The following is a 22,694-nucleotide window of genomic DNA, read 5'->3' as shown; positions in this document are numbered from 1 at the left end:
ATCTCTCCAGCCTCAATTTGTATCAGTCTCACCCTAGCTCTGTGCACTCAGCCACATTCTAGTTTTCAAATGTGTCTGGCCCACAGCAGCCAACAGAATTTGAACCTATTCTGATACATGCTCCTCCCTACCCCAGTTCCTTTTCTTGGTTAATTTTTAATCGAAAGACTTCTTTACAGCAACCTTTAATATTGGTCAGGTCCCAGCAGAAAACAGACAGTACATTCCAAGAAGGGTTGGCTTGAAGGGAGTTTAATGAAGGGACTAGTTACAAGATAAAGGCATGGTTAAGGGATCGACAATGGCTGATGAAGCATTCCTGGGTCTCAAGGGGCAAAGGGAGGGAGCAGCGGTTGTAAGAGAGGAGCCTCCTGACAGGGCTGTGACTTCCAGTAGAGGAACACAAATCACTGCCACACTACAGTCCAGCTGGGAAGGTACCAGGGCACAAATACTCCACCTCTCTCCCCTTCCACTCCTCGCTGGTGTCTCCCACGGGCCAAAACCACCCTAAGCCGAGGACCAAGAAGCCAATAGATGCAGTCATTAGGGGCCAGAGCAACCTGAGAAAGAGGTAAGAGTGGGTCTTGAGGGGCCAGAGGAGAATATTCTACATTCCCTCCTCCCTCCCCACCAGTTCAGCTCTTTGATCTTTGCATTTTTAACACAGCATTCTTTTCCATCAGAGTTCTTTTCATTTGTAATTATGATTCCTCTGTAAGTATTTGATTCGTAGAAAATCATTGCTAAATAATTACTTCAATGCCAATGATTATTAATTTTAAATTATGAACAGACTGGTTCATAAGCTCATGAGAGTAGGTACTATTAGACACCCAGTGCCAGGCATAGTACCTGATGTTGAGTAGGAGATCCACAAGCACCTGCTGAATGAGTAAATGCAGGCTTATGAGGAGGAGCAATCCCTACTTTTAGCTACTCATTATGTTAAGTTTATGTACTTAAAAAAAAATCATTTATTGATTGATTTTGCTGCCTTGTGTCTTAGTTGTGGCACACAGGATCCTTCATGCAGGATCTTTTCTTGAGGTGTGTGGACCCTCTAGTTGTGGCACATGGGCTCCAGATAGTGCAGGCTTCAGCAGCTGCAGTGCGTGAGCCTAGTTGCTCTGAGGCATGTGGGGTCTTAGTTCCCTTACCAGGGCTGCAAGGAGATCCAACCAGTCCATCCTAAAGGAAATCTGTCCTGAATCTTCATTGGAAGGACTGATGCTGAAGCTGAAACTTTAATCCTCTGGCCACCTGATGCGAAGAACTGACTCATTGGAAAAGACCCTGATGCTGGGAAAGATTGAAGACAGGAGGAGAAGGGAACGACAGGATGAGATGATTGGATGGCATCACCGACTCAATGGACATGAGTTTGAGCAAGCTTTAGGAGTTGGTGATGGACACAGAGGCCTGGCGTCATGGGGTCCCCAAGAGTTGGACATGACTGAGTGACTGAACTGAATCCTGTTCATGAGTGCTCCACCCTCATGACCTAATCATATCTCAAACACTCCACCTCCAAATACCATCACATTGGGAGTTAGGGCTTTAATAAAGGAATTTGGGGGAGTCAAACATTCAGTTCATAACAGGAGAGGATCAGGGTGGATGCTAACAGCACAGAGAAGGGTCCTCATCAGACAGTATCAGAGAGGTCTGAGCCTTTGCTACTACATTTAGTCTTAATGAAGTCTCCCTTGACTATATGACTTTGGATAGTCACACGAATCCCCTGGGTGTTGGTTTTCTCATCTGTCAAATAGGGTTGCTGCACTGCTGCTAAGTCACTTCAGTTGTGTCCGACTCTGTGCGACCCCAGAGACGGCAGCCCACCAGGCTCCCCCATTCCTGGGATTCTTCAGGCAAGAACACTGGAGTGGGTTGCCATTTCCTTCTCCAATGCATGAAAGTGAAAAGTGAAAGTGAAGTCACTCAGTCGTGTCTGACTCTTAGCGACCCCATGGACTGTGGCCTACCAGGCTCCTCCGTCCATGGGATTTTCCAGACAAGAGTACTGGAGTGGGTTGCCAGTGCCTTCTCCGTCAAATAAAGTTAGTGGATGACTAATTCCCCTTCACAATTGATGGGAAGATTGCATGAGGTCATGTGTGTTATGTAACAGATAGTTTCCACACAATGGTTGGTCCCTGGGTTCCAGAGGTACTCAGGATAATTTTAATAAAGCTCACTTTCTAATCTTTGTCAGGGAGAGCATTCCTTCTGGACGCAGAATCCTCACCACTGATACTTCTGAGCTTTCGTCGGACCTTGTTCACAGGGCTGTTCCTTGGAAAGGCTCTCTCCCCAGTGGCAAGAAGGACAATAAGATCATTGTAAGGACATACCTTTCCACTCCAAATTTAGGAAAATCTCTCGCTGCTTCTCACCACACCCCTTCCCTTCCTCAGCCTGAGAAAATTCCCAAAGTTCAGCCAAAACCATTGCCCCTGGCTGTCTCTAAGCCCACACACAAAAAGACCCCCCTGCCTTCCCATCAATCACTTGTCATTTATGAATATGCAATTATGAAAATGTGAAGTTATCATTTCCAGTTATGCTGTTTTTAATTTGCAATAGTGGCAAAGGGGTTGGTCTTCCATGACCCAACACTTGCTCCCTGATCTTTGGTTACTACCCTTTATCCTTGCAATCTTTTTTTAATTATTATTGAAGTATAGTTGCTTTACAATGTTGTGCTAATTTTTACTGTACAGCAAAGTGAATCAGCTATACATATACATATATCCCCTCTTCTTTAAATTTCCTTCCCATTTAGATCCCATAGTATATCGAATAGAGTTCCCTGAGCTATCCAATAGGTTCTCATCAGTCATCTATTTTATACATAGTATCAGTAGGATATATATGTCAATTCCAATCTCCTAATTCATCCCTTTCCCCTTTCCTCCTCCCCTTGGTGTCCATATGATTGTCCTCTGTGTCTGCAACATTGACATAATATCTATAAGGCAAACATGTTCTTTTCCTTTCTTCTTTTATTTCTTTTTTCTCCCTGTGGTCAATCCTTCCTGTGGATTTCCAATGTCTCCTCCTGGCTAAGACATCATGGATTTCCTCATTTCTCCAGACGGCTCAGTACCATTAACTTTGTAGTTCTGTCTTTGATAGATCCAATCTTTGTGTTCCCTCCTCTGCTTTCCTTAACTTTTTAATAACAGAGACATGTCAGAACAGAAATTGCTTCTAGTCTGGTACGGGTTGCGCTCTCCATGGCACGTATATTACTGAGGTGATGGTGGCTTCACTTTGACTTGACACAAACCCAATCAGGATATGAAACTCTGAAGATATTTGTCTTTATCGGGGGCCTCACAGTTGTTAGAAAAGTAGGAATGATATTGATGCATATATATCTCCTTGTAGTCCACACCAAAGAGAGAGAGAGAGAGAAACCCCTGACATTTATCTCTTAAATAAGACATGTGAACAGCCAAATGCCGTTTGACAGGACAAATATTTACTGTGCCTGCAAACAGCCCTGAAAGTCGGTGCAGAGAACACCAAGGCTGATCAACGTTCAACGGAGACACCAGACCCCAAGAGCTGGGGATTAAGGGCATCATTTAACACTGAACTATGGGCAAGATTTGTCTAGCTGGCCCTGCATCCAAACTGGGCATTTCATTTTCATTTCCTGGATTCTCCATGGGCTCATGTTCTTCCGGGTGAGTAGCTGTGAGCCCTTTTCATTCCCCTAAACTCTAATCTTTCAGAGAGCTGTGGAGTTTTTCTTTCAGCTGGGCTGTAGAGTTGCAGAATTCTTGTGAAGATTTGCTAGTTCTCCTCCAAAAAGAAAACTGGACTCCTGGAGATCCACAGAAACAGCATCACTAATAGCAAATGAGAAGAGAGAACTGTCTGGAGACCTTGTCGAGAAAAAGCACTCGAGGGAGTTTTTGCAGCAGCGTCAGCAGCCAACCACATGGAGGGGGTGGGAGGGGGTGGGGTGGGGGAATTTCCACTAACAAGTTTGACGGTTATTCTGTAACTGTAGAGAAACCCTGTTTACTTCAGTAGCATTATTTTTTTAGACAGAAGTGTCTGATTAAGAACTTCATACAGCAATGGTGTTTAATTGACACTGGCCACAAAGGCATCTGAGAAGCTTTATCTTCTGCCTTTCATAGGCATTGCTTGAAGTTCCTCTGTTGCTGCAGGCAACATTTGAGAACAACTCTTTTCTGCCCCACTGACATCCTAATAAGCCTTCCTTTCCAGAGAAACAGCCTGCAACTGAAGTCAGACTGCTTGCTTCCTTCACTTCCTGGTTTGGTTATATTTAACCTCTCATGCCTCAGTTTCTTCAACGATCTATTTTTTTTAACCTGATTATCCTTTGTGGCAAGACTTCATTAAATGTTCAGTTCAGCAGTTCAGTGTCTGACTTTTGCGACCCCATGGACTGCAGCATGCCGGGTTTCTCTGTCCACCACCAACTCCCAGAGCTTGCTCAAACTTAGGTCCATCGAGTTGGTGATGCCATCCAACCATCTCATCCTCTGTCATCCCCTTCCCCTCCTGCCATCAATCTTTGCAAGCATCAGGGCCTTTTCCAATGAGTCAGTTCTTTGCATCAATAAATGTTAGCTCTTCTGATTATCATTTTGAACAAATGCCACGGTAGCACTGTGCTGAGGAATTTTCCTACCTTGGTCAGGATAAAAGATGCTGGATACAGACTTTCAGTTTTACAAGATGAAAACTTGTAACGACAGATGGTGGTGATGGTTGGACAACATTATGAATGTATTTAATACCATTGAACTGTATACTTGACAATGACTATGATGGTCAATTTTATGTATGTTTATTTTATACAATAAAAAAGCAAAAGATAACCAAATAAAAAAAAATTTTTAAGGAGTTGGGTATGGCAGACAGAATCCTGCTTCCCCTGAAAGGTCACCCTCCTAATACCCAGACCCTGTGAATGCTATTTTACATGATAAAAGGATTTTGCAGTAGTGATTCCGTTAAGAACCTGAAGGACTGGGGCTTATCCCAGATTCCCCAGCTGAATCCAGGCACAAGGGTCCTTACAAGAGAGAGACAGGAGGGTCAGAGTCAGAGAAGTGGATGTGACGACAAAAGCAGGGGTCAGAGAGGAGAGAAGGTGCTGTGATGCCGGCTTCTCGGATGGAGAAAGAGGGCAGGAGCCACGGACTCAGAACGCCTCTGGAGGCTGGCAAAGGTAAGGAGGCAGATTCTCCCCTGGGGCCTCCAGAAGGACCCCAGCCCTGCAGACACCAGGGTTTTCAGACTAGTGAGACTTCTGCCCTTCAGAACTGCAAGATAATACACTACTTTTAAGCCTCCAAGTTTGCTGTCATTTGTTGCAGCAGCCCTAGGGAACAAATGCGCTGGCTATTTGTGGAGATGTGGGCCTGGTCAGGAGAGAAGGCTGGAACACAGAGACACCTCGGTGCGGGGACAGAACTGGGTGTCATTCCATCCTGCCAGAGGGCGCCTCCTGGAGGCCACAGCCCTGCGGGGAAGCGCAGCCACTCTTCATTTTTTTTTAATTTCCTTTTTATTGTTTTTCCTTTTTTTTTTAAATTTCGTTAAAAAAAAAAAAACAAAACCTTTAGAGTATAATTGCTTTATGATGTTGTGCTAATTTTTGCGGTACAGTGACGTGAACCAGCTATATGTATACATATATCCCCGCCCTCTTGGCCCTCCCACCCCTCCCCCATCCCGCTCCTCTAGGTCATCACAGAGCAGGGAGGTGAGCTCCCTGAACTATATGGCAGTTCCCACTAGCTGTTTTTCTTATTTATGTCAACCCATGAAGTCTTGAACAGTGGAAGCACAGCTCAAGGCCAAAGCACGTTGAAGGGTTGGGGGCCATCCCCGAATGGAAGACGGTGTGTGAGAACCGAAAGTCCTTTGGCTGCAGCCTTATCTCCCCCGGAAAACCTCAGAGGAAGGGCCCGTGTGAGGCTGTGGCTGCAGCTGCCGGCTCATAATCTCCATATCTGCTCGGGAGCTCCTGAGATGAAGCAGAGACAGCTCTCACAGGAGGCTAGGGCTCGTCTTTCTGTACTTTTCTCATTTGCCCCACAAGCCAGTCCTCCAAAATACTCATGGAATGAATAAACAAACAAACAAATAGACAAGAACAACCTAAATGTGATCACAAAATGTCACTGTTTTTCTTAGCTTGGGGGTGTGGGACTGGAGTGAGACGAAGACTGGGTGAAGATCCTTTCTCTCTTTTCATCTCTCTAGAAAGGGCCTGACAGAGTGGTCCCCTCCCCAGTCACACACACGCAGGTGTCCTTGGGCCCAGAATAGAAAGGTGGCTCAGAGCCCTGCACTGCTGAAAACAGCAGCCTGCAAACGCCCCCAGAGTATCCAAAATCCAAGGGGTGCATGCTAATAACCCATCATCAATATTGCCTTTGCTGATGCCCAAAGAAAAACAAACATTTAATTGAGCAAAATCTGGCATCAATCAATGATGTGACTTTAGTCAAGCAAAAACGACAGATTCCTGAGTCGGACATCCAACTGTGAGAATCGTTCTCTTCTGGAGCAGAAAATGCAAAATGTGTATATATAGCATCTCTTACCCAGCCCAGGACCACAACTCAGTGTGGGGGGAAAAAATCCTCTCTGTTTTTAAAATCTTCCCGAGTTTAAGTTGTGTTGTGGCAAAGCTTATTATATAACTCCAAACCCTTTCATAGAACTGCTGTGTTTTATTATATGCTAATGATAATTTGATTCTAGGAGACAGTTGGAGATGATTGAGTCAGCCGAGACCTAACCAGAGAGAAAGAGGAACCTGAAGTTACAGCAGCGGGTCAGAGAATTCTGGCAAGGTGGCGGTGACGTGGAAACACAGGTTTGGGACCTTCTTGAATCCCCACAGAAAAACAGATCTGCTAAGTAGGAAAACCAACTAACCTGGCCACAGGGGACATTTATGACAAAACCAGCTGAATAAGTATACTCATAAACCCCAAATGCAAACAAATTGGGATAAACCCCAATAGTTGTAGCCCCAGGTGGTCTCAGCACCTGTGGGGAAGCAGAAGGGGGCCACCAGGCACCTACAGACCTAGAACAGGAAAACACCCAAGTAGCTGACAGGTGGGAGCACTTGTGAGCCTGCGGAGAACAGCTGGTGCTGGGAAGGGCTTTGCCCCATCCAGCCTCGGGGGTTGGGGTGGGGGAGTGGGAGAGAGCTGCAGCCAGCTCTGAACCATGACCTTTCCAAGCTGAGTAGCCAGGGCTCTCCTTTAGGATAAGATCCCCATCAAGGAACCTGCTGGGAGAGGAATCAAAACCCAGCGGAACAGCGTTTAGAATGATCCAGCCTGACCACAAAAGCAGGTAAAAACCCAGCTGCTGACATTTGTGCCCATGCCCCTCCCTTCCACCTATTTAGGCAGCTGGGCTGGCTCCGCTGTTTTGGGGTCACTGCTTTGTTGACCTATCTGGACATAATTCTGCCCTTGTCACTCTTTCAGACACAGTTTTGCCACCACCCTCTGGCTTCGTGTATAATTTCAAACAATTGATCCTGCTACTGCCCTCTGGAGCCTTTAAAATATCTCTTCCCTCCTCCTATGACAAGTTTCAAATATTTGGCAACAGCTATCACAGGCCCCCTTAAGGCATCTCTTTTTGAGGCATCTCTGGTTTCTTCAAAAGCACCTTATGGACTGTGGCTTCCAGAACCCTCATTTCTGGTCCCTGCCTCTAGTCTTCTTGCAATTCAGTTCATGGAATGGCAGAGAAAATACCAATCATGGAGCCAAAGAGCTCGTATCTAAGTTCTGGAACCCGACTTCCTGGCTAGCCTCTTACCCTCTCTGGGCCTCAGTTTTCCCATCTGCAGTATGGGGATAATATTAAACCATAGACACAATACTTTGAGGAATAGTGAGATAATAAATGGAGCCACTTGGAGAACTCTAGCACATTGTTGTTCTTCAGTCACTAAATCATGTCTGAATCTTTGTGATCCCACGAACTGCAACACACCAGGCTTCCCTGTTCATCACTATCTCCTGGAGTTTGCTCAAACTCATATCCATTAAGTCAGTGACGACATCCAACCCTCTCATCCTCTGTCGCCCCCTTTTCCTCTTGTCCTCAATCTTTCACATCATCAAGATCTTTTCAGTAAGTCTACTCTTCGCGTAAAGTGGCCTAAGTATTGGAGCTTCAGCTTCAGCCCTTCCAGTGAATATTCAGGGTTGATTTCCTTTGGGATTGACTGGTTTGATCTCCTTGCTGTCCAAAGGACTCTAGCACATAGACAAAATATGTAGAAATGTTTAGGTATTATTTCTCAGACTTGGAAATCATTGTCACCCCAAGTTGCATTCCAGAAGTGATCTGTTTAGCAGAGGATACAATGGACCTATCTTCTCCCTCCCTTTAGTCTCCAGGTTTCTCTTAATGAAATGTAAAGCCAGTCCTCAGAGCTGGCGTTGAGCTGAGTGACAGCCTCTCCACTGATGCTGAGCTTCTTATCATTGTTATGAAAGGTTGTTGTTGAATCACGTGAATACACCGGGATTCTTGGCCCCCAGAGGAGAAGAATTCAATCCGGGGCCAGAGACGAGGCTTGATCGCTCAGAGCTTTTGTGTAATAAAGTTTTATTAAAGTATAAAGGAAATAGAGAAAGCTTCTGACATAGGCATCAGAAGGGGGCAGAAAGAGTACCCTCTTGCTAGTGTTAACAATGAGGTTATATAATCCAAAGAATGTCTGGAGGTTGTAAAGACCTCATCAGACCTACTCCCATAATTTACATTTTAAGGTAACACTGTCCTCAGGCAAGATACATCCTTGTAAAGACCAGGTCTACTCCCACAATTAACATTTTAGGATGACAGAAGGTTGAATCCAAAGACTGTCCTTAGGCAGAATACATAATTGTTATATAATCCTAAGGAATGTGGAGAAAGAAAAAAAGTTTGTCCTTTCTTCCTCCTTGAGAATTCCAGACCCCTCTCTCCTTGGGGACCCCTAAACTCCCTATCAACCTGCCTAGGAACTGACTCTCTCAGTTATATTACACAGCATATGGATGAGGAGAGCTACTGTCAACTTATACAAAAGGCCTTCTATGTGGAATCAGTTCAGTCCATCATTCTTTGCCCAACATGATTCCAAGAAATATTTTTTTCTGGGGGAGGGAACATATAATAGGGAAGAATCTTTGTATTCGATTACAAGTTCATCAGTAAAAGGATGCTTCCTATAAGCTCAAATTATACAAAATGGCCCTTCTCTAGGAACCAGGTGGTGAACATTAAGCTAAAATACCATTGTTTAGCTCACAGGAAACATCCTGACCAGGCCCACATGTGAATGATTGTAGGAGGAAAGAAATTAACATATCCCCTCTGGAGGCTGACCAAAGCCAGGATAAGTTTGACTTGACTTCCTCCCCTTTTAGTATAAAAGAAGCCTAAAATCTAACTCAGGTAAGATGATTCTTTAGGACATAGGTCTACCATCTTCTCAGAGAAGGCAATGGCACCCCACTCCAGTACTTTTGCCTAGAAAATCCCATGGACCCAGGAGCCTGGTAGGCTGCAGTTCATGGGGTCACTAGAGTCGGACACGACTGAGCGACTTCACTTTCACTTTTCACTTTCATGCATTGGAGAAGGAAATGGCAACCCACTCCAGTGTTCTTGCCTGGAGAATCCCAGGGACGGGAAGCCTGGTTGGCTGCTGTCTATGGGATCACACAGAGTCGGACACGACTGAAGTGACACAGCAGCATCAGCTACCATCTTCTCTGTCTGCAGACCATCCTTATAAAGTCATTATTCCCTGACCCAACAAAGTGTCTCTTGATGTTTTGGCCTGTCCTGTGGTGAGCAGTACAAGTTTGGGCTTGGTAACAAATGTACAGAAATCTCTGCTCTTTTCTCATTTAGAAATATTACAGTCCTATGTGTCCAACTGAAGAAAGTAGGGAAAACCACTAGACCATTCAGGTATGACCTAAATCAAATCCCTGATGATTATACAGTGGAAGTGAGAAATAGATTTCAGGGCCTAGATCTGATGGATAGAGTGCCTGATGAACTATGGAATGAGGTTCGTGACATTGTACAGGAGACAGGGATCAAGACCATTCCCATAGAAAAGAAATGCAAAAAAGCAAAATGGCTGTCTGGGGAGGCCTTACAAATAGCTGTGAAAAGAAGAGAAGGGAAAAGCAAAGGAGAAAAGGAAAGATATAAACATCTGAATGCAGAGTTCCAAAGAATAGCAAGAAGAGATAAGAAAGCCTTCTTCAGCGATCAATGCAAAGAAATAGAGGAAAACAACAGAATGGGAAAGACGAAAGATCTCTTCAAGAAAATCAGAGATACCAAAGGAACATTTCATGCAAAGATGGGCTCGATAAAGGACAGAAATGGTATGGACCTAACAGAAGCAGAAGATATTAAGAAGAGATGGCAAGAATACACAGAACTGTACAAAAAAGACTTCACAACCCAGATAATCACGATGGTGTGATCACTGACCTAGAGCCAGACATCCTGGAATGTGAAGTCAAGTGGGCCTTAGAAAGCATCACTACGAACAAAGCTAGTGGAGGTGATGGAATTCCAGTTGAACTATTCCAAATCCTGAAAGATGATGCTGTGAAAGTGCTGCACTCAACATGACAGCAAATTTGGAAAACTCAGCAGTGGCCACAGGACTGGAAAAGGTCAGTTTTCATTCCAATCCCAAAGAAAGGCAATGCCAAAGAATGCTCAAACTACCGCACAATTGCACTCATCTCACACGCTAGTAAAGTAATGCTCAAAATTTTCCAAGCCAGGCTTCAGCAGTATGTGAACTGTGAACTTTCTGATGTTCAAGCTGGTTTTAGAAAAGGCAGAGGAACCAGAGATCAAATTGCCAACATCCGCTGGATCATAGAAAAAGCAAGGGAGTTCCAGAAAAACATCTATTTCTGCTTTATTGACTATGCCAAAGCCTTTGACTGTGTGGATCACAATCAACTGTGGAAAATTCTGAAAGAGATGGGAATACCAGACCACCTGATCTGCCTCTTGAGAAATTTGTATGCAGGTCAGGAAGCAACAGTTAGAACTGGACATGGAACAACAGACTGGTTCCAAATAGGAAAAGGAGTTCATCAAGGCTGTATATTGTCACCCTGTTTATTTAACTTATATGCAGAGTACATCATGAGAAACGCTGGACGGGATGAAACACAAACTGGAATCAAGATTGCCGGGAGAAATATCAATAACCTCAGATATGCAGATGACACTACCCTCATGGCAGAAAGTGAAGAGGAACTCAAAAGCCTCTTGATGAAAGTGAAAGTGGAGAGTGAAAAAGTTGGCTTCAAGCTCAACATTCAGAAAACGAAGATGATGGCATCCGGTCCCATCACTTCATGGGAAATAGATGGGGAAACAGTGGAAACAGTGTCAGACTTTATTTTTCTGGGCTCCAAAATTGCTACAGATGGTGACTGCAGCCATGAAATTAAAAGACGCTTACTCCTTGGAAGAAAAGTTATGAGCAACCTGGATAGCATGTTCAAAAGCAGAGACATTACTTTGCCAACAAAGGTTCGTCTAGTCAAGGCTATGGTTTTTCCTGTGGTCATGTATGGATGTGAGAGTTAGACTGTGCAGAAGGCTGAGCACCGAAGAATTGATGCTTTTGAACTGTGGTGTTGGAGAAGACTCTTGCGAGTCCCTTGGACTGCAAGGAGATCCAACCAGTCCATTCTGAAGGAGATCAGCCCTGGGATTTCTTTGGCAGGAATGATGCTAAAGCTGAAACTCCAGTACTTTGGCCACCTCATGTGAAGAGTTGACTCATTGGAAAAGACTCTGATGCTGGGAGGGATTGGGGGCAGGAGGAGAAGGGGATGACAGAGGATGAGATGGCTGGATGGCATCGCTGGCTCGATGGACGTGAGTCTCAGTGAACTCCGGGAGTTCGTGATGGACAGGGAGGCCTGGCGTGCTGCGATTCATGGGGTCGCAAAGAGTTGGACATGACTGAGTGACTGATCTGATCTGATCTGATGTGTCCAATGGTCATCTTCCTCAGTATGCTTCAATCAATCTTCAACCCAAGAACCAATATACCATTTTGAGTTCTTTTTATCTTCCACCTATTCTATTAATATCTCCTCTGGATAACAAACTCCATATGCCAAACGTGGGATATATGCATCCTTTTACTTGAATTCTCTCTGCCTTTCAAGTTTCATGGAGTACCCCCTAACAATGTGCCAAGATTTTCTACACAGGCCCATCTCGTGTCCCATAGGTTTTCACTGTTTCCTTAATCATTGTTCCAAAATTCAGCCATCTTTAAAAGTAAGCAGTACAGTTTAGAAAATGCATGTGAATCACTGTTTTAATGAAAGAGTGTTTTAAAAAAAATAAGAGGCAAAGCATGTTATTCACTTTGGTTAAATAAATAGAACCTCTCTGGAGCCTGGCTGCTTGGCTTCCAAAGCCAGAATAGACAGGCCAAGGCCCATGTGGTTCCTGGTACCTTGAATGGCCAATCAAGAACAAAGGAAAAATGAATAGTCACATGTGGACTAATGTCACCCTCTATTGGGGTCATTAATCCTGTCATATTCTAAGAATTCATATAAGCTTTAAATACTAGATGCCCTTTAACCATACACTCATATACTCTCTCCAGCATACGTATATCCAGAAATATGATTGTCCTTATACCCAACAAAAGCACTAATCTCACACACCTTCTTGGCAAAATGGTAGCAACAATGTATTCATGTGTAATAATACCATCCAGTCACAGTAGAAAAAAGATGGTGACTCATTCTGAGCTTTTGCTTAACAGTCTTATTGGTGAAAGTCCCCACGTGATATCGATGGAACTGAACCGCCATTGGCATTGGAGAAGCTAAGCAGATCAGAGACCCTCATGAGATACTTACATCCATATGATTAGATCCTGAACTTGATTGGATGTATCATAACACTGAATGTGTTTATGAAATGTCCCAGACAAGGTGGATGAATTTTCACTGTCTCAGTCTCTCCCTTCTGTGTTCCTTATGCTGCTGGTATTTGGTATAATAGTTTATGATTTCAGATAACTACTTTTCACCTGCTTGACCTGCAGGATATCTCCCAATGAGATCGCAAACTCTGCAAATGCAAGAACCAGGTCTTCAGATTTCTTTCTCTCCCCACTTAGCTCTTAATCCTATGCCTTTCATAAAGCAAAAATCCAATAGACATTGCCTGACCAAATGGCCTAATGTAGCCTTGGAAGATTGACATGGAGTCAGTCCCGAATTGCATGGCACTGCATGAAAAGAGCCGTTAAGAGGGGCTGAGGTTTGGACCCTTTCCTGTAAAACCATCTCTCCCTGCACTTATTGCAGTCCTTGTAATTTATTCATCCTTTGATGTATTTGTGCCTTGACTGTTTTTTGTTTGTTTGGGTTTTGTTACTCATTCAGGTAGTAAATTGAAGAAAAAACCTTTTCTAAATTGCTAGCATTCCAGTCATGGGTTTGAGGCCAAAGTTTTTCCTATGCAAGAGAAGGTCAAGTGCAGTTGCTTACCTGAGAAACAGAACAGGGTAAGCCACTTGCCCCCAATCAGAGATGGTCCCATGGAGCACAGGGAAGGCCACTTTTCTGCAACCTGGTCATCGCCTGAGGTCTGAATCTTGATATTAATATTTTCCCCTCACTTTCTGAGTGTCTGCTTATTTAAATTTCCTAATCATCTGGTTACAAACTCCCAGGGATTTCAAGGAAGAAAACAACGGGTCAGCTTAAAGAAGTTAAAGAAGATAAATGAATGTAGGCCAGGGGAATAAGAGCCACTTCCTACTGAAGGCTCAGCTAGCCTTATGTCACAGGGCGCCAGCCTGATTGCATGAGGTAGCTGGCTCTATACCAAACTTGGACACATCTGGAAATGGTCATTTTGCAGTTTGCTTGGCCTCTTCCAGATGGCGAGACCTCACTGTCTTGCTTTACGCATACCACAAACACACATTCCTGGCCAAAGGGGACGATTTACTTGGCCCGGCGTGTCCCTGACAATGACATCAATTTGGAGTTAGCTGGTCACCAAACATATAAACAAGACCTCAGACACAGAAGGAACGTGCTAAAGAGGGAGACAGGGTCATCACCCATGGTCACTATACTTAGTGTGCCTTCAGCCAAGTGCAGTATGACAACAGAGACATTGCTTTACCCCGAGTCCCTCTTCAGGCTGGCTGGCAGCTCCCCAGTAGTCTAGATCAGGACTATCTATACACGAAACAGACAGTTGCCGTTGGCTGATTTGACCAGGGCTTGGCCTCAAAGATCCCAAGTCTAGAGCCTGGAGTAAGGATGTGTGTGATGCTTCTGCTTTTCCTCCCCCTGTCATTTATGCAGGAAATTTGGAAGATCCCTTTCGTTGGACCCACAGGGCCAATCATCCCCTTTACAGAGACTGAGTCCAGTGGGCTCCTGGCACACACCCTGGTAGACAGGTGTGTTAAAAATATGAGAAAATAAATAAGCAAAAGAAATCGAACTAAATAAAACCAAAAGGACATACCTCTTCTCCAGCTGGCTGGGCACTCCCTAGGCCTACCCCTGGGCGCTCTCCTCCACCAAAGCCTGGCTCCAGGGCTCTAAGTCTGAGCCCAGCTGCATCCTTGATGGAGGACTGTGCAGGTCCCAACCCACCTCTGCCATGAAAGGCATCACAGCTCTTTAAACCACCTTCCTGTAAAAGCAGGAAAATCAAGGGGTACAATTAGTATTCAATCCATTTATTATAATGATCCAAACACCACTGAGTGGGAAAACCCAGATAATGGAAAAAACTTTAGCCTCAAGATTTCAAGACACTGACAATGTGAGATGTCCTAGTGGGTAGAGCACAGGGGAAAGGCCTTCAGATAAATTCCCACTTCATCCCTGTGGAACTTGACTGTAGTTCTGGCTCAAAAAGGTTTTGCCTGGTAGATGGATGGACATCTGAACTTTCAGGATTTGGGGGACAGTCATAGTCAGGGCAGTGACATGGTTTCTATGATTTTCTTTTGGGGAAGAAAATGATGTAAGAGAATGGACCAGAGAGGAATCATTTAGCTGCATAGAAAGCATTCATGCAAATTTAAACAAAGGGGCTTTTACTCAAAAGATTCAGATTAAGTAGGATCCAATAGGAAGGTGACCAATTAGATCCTGGAGCCAGGACCATGCTGAGGGCATCTGAGGAGCACCTAGACCTTTTCCCCATTGCCTGTTTATTGACATCATTCTCCTCCCTCTTCATTTCTGAGAGAGCATCTGATGTCTTCTGACCAACCTTCATTTTTTATTGAAATATAGTTGATTTACTATGTTTCAGGTGTACAGCAAAGTGATTCAGTTAGATATATATATCTAATAATAATTTCAGATTATTTTCCATTATAGGTTATTACAAGATATTGATATAGCTCCCTGTGCTATATAGTAGGTCCTTGTTGTTTATCTGTTTTACACATAGTAGTGTATATCTGTTAATCCCAAATTTCTAATTTATGCCTCCCTCCCCTTTCCCCTTTGGTAACTATAAGTTTTCTTTCTATGCCTGTGAGTCTATTTATGTTTTGTAAATAAGTTCCTTTGTATCTTTCTTAAGAGTCCACATGTAAGTGATTCTATAGGATACTTGTCTTTCACTGACTCACTTTGCTTAGTATGACAATCTCTAGGTCCATCTATGTTCCTGCAAATGGTGTTATCTCACTCTTTTTTATGGCTGGGTAGTATTCCATTGTATATGTACCACATCTTCTTTATCCATTTATCTGTCGATGGACATTTAGGTTGCTTCCCTGTCTTTGGCTATTGTGAATAGTGTGGCTACGAACATTGGGTTGACCAACCTTCCTAGTCAACTGCCATCAAGGTAGAAGGGGAGATACACAGTAGAAGGACTTGTCTGGAGGGTAGGAGGGTTATGTAGTTCCTTTAAGGAGAGATTGTGGAGGCAGGAAGGGACTGATGAACAGTTCTTCTAAGGAAGATCCCCTCCTATTTACCTCTTTAGTGATAGGGAAAGATCCTTAGTTGCATCACATCCATATGAATCAGAAGGGTAGACCTGGAGCAGGGGACTCCTTCCCAACCTGCTGATAAAGCAGTCTGAAGCAAGATCTGGTATCTTCAGGTCAGTAAGTACATAGAAGATCTGGGACAGGTGGAATAAGGATAGAGGGAAAGGGCTAGAAGATGTACACATTGCAGATTGTTCTTCAGTCACCAAGTCATGTCTGACTCTGTGACCCCCATGGACTGCAGCACACCAGGCTTTCCTGTCTTTCACTATCTTCTGGAGTTTGCTCAAATTCATGTCCATTGAGTTAGATTCTGCACCCTCTTGTGCACCTCCTATCTCCCAATTCCTGTCCACTCACAGGCAAATTATTCCTGCAGAGCCTACACAGACTAGGCTGTGTTTAATTATCATGGGATGGATGGGTGGATAGATATCTATTCTGCCTAAATCTATGCCTAAATCCAACCTTCTCATCCTCTGTCACCCACTTCTCCTTTTGCCTTCAATCTTTCCCAGCATGAGGGTCTTTTCCAATGAGTCAGCTCTTCACATCAGGTGGCCAGAGTATTGGAGTTTTAGATTCAGCATCAGTCCTTCCAATGAATATTCAGGGTTGATTTCCTTTAGAATTGACTGGTTTGATCACATTGCAGATTATTTAAATATCTTTAAAGATCAAATTTCCGTGCCCTCCCTCAGACCCTGTCTCAACTGCATTCCCACACAGAGGAATGGTTAATGGGCAGGAGTCAGTGCATTTACACAGACCCACCCCTATTCACCAGAGAGGCAGGAAGGGCCAGGGAGGAGTGGCTGGGTGACACACTATTATGCAATCATCTGGAAATCTAATTTATGGAACCAGTAGCCATCTGTTGCTTGGGTACTGTGCCAAGGTACCTGCCACCATCAGAACAAGCTTTCGCTGTTGGGTAACTACTTGCATCAATGGGACCAACACAGCACGAGACTCAACTTACGAAACGTGATCTTCCACCAAATTATTATCTCCTGCTTGGATTTTTCTCTGAGCTGGTAAGCATAGCACAGAGTTTCTGACACATAAGGAGAATGATGGAGAGGTTGGGGCAGCCCTGCGCCCCCAAGATGCAGTAGGTCAGCAGATATGAAGGGCAAGCACATTCTTGGAGCCATGCAGGAGGCTGTGGTTCAGCCATGGCCCATTTTGCCTTCTGAGAAACAGGGAAGCCTGACTCAGGATGAAACTGGGAAAGGAGGTTGCCCTAGAAGGGCTTTTAAGTTGTTATCAGTGGTTCTTTCAACACCTGTTGAATATTTTCTCTTTTAAAGCACCTTATTTAGAGACTAGAGGGAATAGAATATGCAGGAGGTGTGAAATCTATGTCTCCATCCCTGTCACTGTGGATGACATGGTGGCCAGCAGCTTAGATGCTGAGCTCCTCTGCTGTAATAAACTCCTCACAGGGAAAGACCTCTTGTTCTTTGGTATCACCCACAACAACCAGCACCCAAAAGGGAGCAAGCTGATAAGTAGATTCTGCACCCTATTCTGCAACTCCTATCCCCCAATCACTGCCACTCATAGGCAAATTGTTCCCACAGAGCCTACACAGACTAGATCCTAGGTTTTTGCAATGTTTATCATGGGATGGATGGATAGATAGATATCTATTCTGCCTAAAAAGACTTATTCTCAAAGCCCATGTGACAGTATATTTTTCACTGCTGTTTTTTAAAAACTGTATCAGCATCATCAAAAATGTTCCAAGAACACTGGGCATTGTACAGGCCTCTCGGTACCAGCTAATTCTGGCCTTGAAAAGGGACAGGGAAGGAACCAAGGATCCTGTCTCCTGGGCTCCTTCTAACCTCTCATTCAATTCCTAATCATACTGGATTGGCTCTGAGCTTTGCTGAAAAATAACAACAACAAAACACTTTCTATCTTCCCAGCAGACCAGTACCTAGCACACTGCCCACACGTGATGAATATTTAGTGATAATCTTAGTGCAACCAATAGGATAAAACAAGGGATTTAACCAGCAGGGGGAAGAATGCTCAGCACTAAAGCTAAGCTAACAGTGTGAAGTAGTGCATGTTAGTCACTCAGTCGTGTCCGACTCTTTGCAACCCTATTAACCATAGCCTTCCAGGCTCCTCTATCCATGGGATTTCTCAGGCAAGAATGCTGGAGAGGGTTGCCATTTCCTGCTCCAGGGGATCTTCCCCACCCAGGAATCAAAGCTGTGTCTCCTGCATTGGCAGGCAGATTCTTTACCACTGAGCCACCTGGGAAGCTCATTGGAAAAGATAAACAAGAAATATTCGAGAAGATTGACTTGGCTTTCTAGAGATGTCTCCATTATATATGAGAATGGGGGTTTCTAAGAATATGGGTAATCCCTCAAATCAAAATATTCAAGATTATAATTAACAATTGTGAAGTGGTTTCTATGAGACTTGGTGGGGGTTGGATTTTAATTTTTTTTTTTTTTTTTTTGAAAAAGTGGTTCTAAACTACCTTTCTGTTTGTGTTTTGCTTGGATAAACTGGAGAATTAAGTATATGCCCTGGGCAAACATAAGCTGGGTGGTAAATAACAGTGGAAGGAAAGTTGGCTTAGGATTCATGGTTCCCAGTGATAACAATGATGACATCTGCCCAGGGATGTGCTGGTAAATTTCTAACAACTGGCTCTACAATAAAAGCCCTGATTTACAGTACTTGCCACGTGTAGTGACGTGAATACTCCTACCACAGCCTGTTCCAAAGTACTAGCATTATCACTGAACATGAAGTTGGGAAGAGAGCCAACCCCAACATACCACTTTATCTTCCAGTACAGGCTGGATTCAGGGGACAGAAATCAGAAAATCCACCAGAGTTGGTAGGGCTGGAATCTTACATTTTTTATAGTAATTTTTTCTAGTATCATGATTACAGGCTTCCCAGATGGCACTAGTAGTAAAGAACCTCCCTGCTAAGGCAGGAGATGGAAGAGATGCAGGTTCAATCACTGGGTTGGGAAGATCAACTGGAGGAGGGCATGGCAACCCACTCCAGTATTCTTGCCTAGAGAATCCTGTGGAAAGAGGAGCCTAGCAGGCTACAGTCCATAGGGTCACAGAGTCAGACTCAACTGAAGCAATTTAGCAGGCATGCATCATGTTTTCATTCAAAACTTAATTACTCTTAATAAAAATTGGTATATAAAAAGATGATGTCAAGGAATACCTAAAGTGTATAACTTAGTCCACTGTCTAGAAAAAGCATTTGTCAATAAAGTTCTCAAGTTGGGATAGCACTGATTTCTAAAGGCTTATAATCACATTTAATATGTAACAGAAATTACAGCGCTGAATTGTTTACAACAGTCAAGAATAGAAACAACCTAAATGTCCACTGATGAATGAATAAAGAAGATGTAGTGTATATATGTGCAATGGAATATTACTTAGCCATAAAAAAGAATGGACCAATGTCATTTGCAGTAACAAGGGTGCACTAGAGATTATCATACTAAGCAAAGTAAGTCAGAAAGAGATAGACAAATACCATACGATATCACTTATATGTGGAATTTAAAATACAACAAATGAACATATCTACGAAACAAAGATAGACTCACAGCCATAAAGAACAGATTTGTGGTTGCCAAGGTGGAGGGGTTATGGGGGAGGGATGGATTTGGAGTTTGGGAGTAACAGATGCCAGTTTGTATATATAGGATGGATAAACAAGGTCCTACTGGATAGCACAGGGAACTATATCCAATATCCTTTGATAAACCATAATGGAAAAGCTCCCCTGGACTGCAAGGAGATCCAACCAGTCCATTCTAAAGGAGATCAGTCCTGGGTGTTCATTGAAAGGACTGATGCTAAAGCTGAAACTCCAATACTTTGGCCACCTCATGCGAAGAGTTGACTCATTGGAAAAGACTCTGATGCTGGGAGGGATTGGGGGCAGGGGGAGAAGGGGATGACAGAGGATGAGATGGCTGGATGGCATCACTGACTCAATGGACATGAGTCTGAGTGAACTCTGGGAGTTGGTGATGGACAGGGAGGCCTGGCGTGCTGCGATTCATGGGGTCGCAAAGAGTCGGACACAACTGAGTGACTGAACTGAACTGAATGGAAAAAAACTATGAAAAGAATATATATATGTAAAAAAAAAATTAGAGTGCTGAAAAATTGAACTAATATGATCCATCATTAACTCTAAATTTATCTTAAAACCTTAGATTTTAAGAAGAATAAGAATATTTCAGAATCTCTTAATTTATATTTTATTCTCAATTTTACTGAGTAAGTTTTAAAAATAAATCATGCCTTTTCTTATAAATAAATGTCTCTGAGAGCCCCTGAGGATATTTGTTTTTGTACAAAGGGGGAAGGTAAAGAGACCTGTTTTTCTCCGAAAGTCAGGTACAAGTAAAACTCTAAACAACAAGGCAGAACAAGGCATGCCTTTACGTTGATGACAAAATGAAATTATAACGAATGATCACAGTTCAGATACACAAAATTGGAGTCAGGCTGCCATTAAGGATCTGGTCTCAGACATGTGGCTGCGCCACCAATAACCTGAACTTTCTTTGAACTGTACCCGCCCCAAGGACAACACCAGCCGTCTGCCGAACACCACCTGCCAGCCGCAACCTTATGGTCGCGATGTGTCCCCTTGTAACTATGCAACCATTCTGGACCCCAACCAACCCTGACAACAAGCACCCTTACTTCTTGCCAGCTTCAATTATAATTCTTGATAAACAACTCATGTAACTAACCATAATCTTGTAGTTTTTATCTTTGTAAGCCTCCCCCGTTTTGTAGTTGAGCAGAACACAATTCAGGTGCTTCTTTTAAATCTGTGTCTTGAAGGCTACAGTCCTAACAAACCCCAAATAAACACCTTTTTATTTCACTCAGGTCTTCATTTCTGAAATTTTGGTTAACACTGTTCCACGTTTTTGATCTGGAAGAGTCTCTTCCAGCTCTAGAATTCTGTGAGTCTCCATTTCTATTTAAAGGCTCAAGAAATGTCCTTTTGATCTGGTCCTAGCTGACAGAGATTGCTTTGGAGACCTGTCCTTCAGTGATGACAGAGTTTCCTCTGTCAAGTTCAGTGGGGCTGTGGCAACAAGTGCTTAGTAAAGTCAAGATACATAAACAAGCCTTCTCCTTGCACCTTCTCCCTGGGAATACTCTGCAAGCTTTTACCCCTTTCAATCAGACCGTTGCTTGGTGAGGTGGAAAGAAGTGGTAAGAGAAATAGAAACAAACTACCGATTTTTTTTTTTCTATGTCAGCAAACTCAGAATGCAATTCCCCTGGAACTCATCTCCAGAGACAAAGTAGACTCCGGTGAAGTGGAGCAAGTCTGCAGGATTGAAGCTCAGATAACTCATCTGCCCACCTCTGAGTTAAGAACCCTAAAACTTTCTGGGCTGGGGGTGGCTGGGAAATTGCTCGATTTTGTACTTCAAGTGTAGGGTTCTGTTGCCCCACTCTCTCTCCCTGAGTCTGTCTTTTGTCTCTTCACTCATCCCTGTCCAACCCCAACTCCTACGTAAGCTCAAGTCCCTAAAATCTGATGCTACTTGCATTTCCACACATCCACCTTTGTTAGGTTCTGGGAAAGGAAACCACTTCAGATCTTTGTTCAGAAGTCATGTTTCAAATATAATTTTAGGTGGTGAAATTTTACCTTAAGCTGGTATTTATTTAACTCATTTGTTCTAAAGAAATAAAGTCTGCTACAAAAAAGCAGAGTTAGCTGATTCTCATCTAGTGGTGGTTGCTAGGAAACCAAATTAGAATCGCCTAAGCTCTGACTTCCCTGTCTTGGGAACTCTGGAGACTTAATGCAGGCACAATTGATTCAATGATGAATCAGCATTATCCAGTGAGATCTTTTCTTTCTTCCTGTTAAATTGTTATTTAAATAATTAACTTTAGCCTATAGTTTGTCTTAGCTCCTCAGTTAATCTTTAGACTCTCAGAAAATAAGTCTCCTTGCATGTATAGCTTTGAATCCCAAATGCCTGGTCACCAGAGCTTAGCCAATATGCACTGATTATACTTGAAGGGAGGTGGTCCATGGGAGAAGCGCCCCTGGATGGAAATATAAGCCTGAGGTAAGTTCCACTGATCGTTAAATGCTTTCTCAAAGCTGTTTTTTTTACTTTGGCTTGTATTTCTCTTTTCTGTTCTTCAATTTGAGCCCTCAGAAAGGAAAACTTGCTGGAATATTCAAGAAGTGGTTATGGGAATTGGTGTGATCTCTTTGCAGAATAATTTGGCAAGATCTATCAAAGCTGCAGATGTACACACAGGGCAACCCACAGGTCCAGTCCTAGATGTAGAAAAGCCACAGAGCAGGGGAAATTCACCAAAAAAGTTCACTTCAACATTAGCTGTAATTGTTAAAAAAAAAAAAAAAGAAAAGAAAACAGCTTAAATGTCCTTTCACGGGGAAGAAAAGTAATAGTACTACATTCATACAACAGCAACCTATTAATACTGTACTGGTAATACCATTATGTATTACCATTCCCCATGATACAGTGTTACACCACACCAGGCCATGCTATATGACAGTTGAATGA

The 22,694-nt window shown here is 43.4% G+C and overlaps 1 long non-coding RNA gene across 1 annotated transcript; it reads left to right on the top strand.

Annotated features, from left to right (window-relative positions):
• The first annotated feature begins 3,440 nt into the window (after positions 1 to 3,440).
• On the top strand, positions 3,441 to 22,494 carry LOC133254844 (uncharacterized). The gene is made up of 3 exons (XR_009738788.1): positions 3,441 to 3,698; positions 6,769 to 6,883; positions 21,396 to 22,494. It is a non-coding gene; the product is annotated as an uncharacterized LOC133254844 (long non-coding RNA).
• Positions 22,495 to 22,694: the final 200 nt, after the last annotated feature.

This window comes from Bos javanicus, chromosome 10 (genome assembly GCF_032452875.1).
Source record: "Bos javanicus breed banteng chromosome 10, ARS-OSU_banteng_1.0, whole genome shotgun sequence".
NCBI classification, from domain to species: Eukaryota; Metazoa; Chordata; class Mammalia; order Artiodactyla; family Bovidae; genus Bos; species Bos javanicus.
Note: the sequence above shows the minus strand (reverse complement) of the source record. Positions and strands in the feature narration are given on the sequence as shown.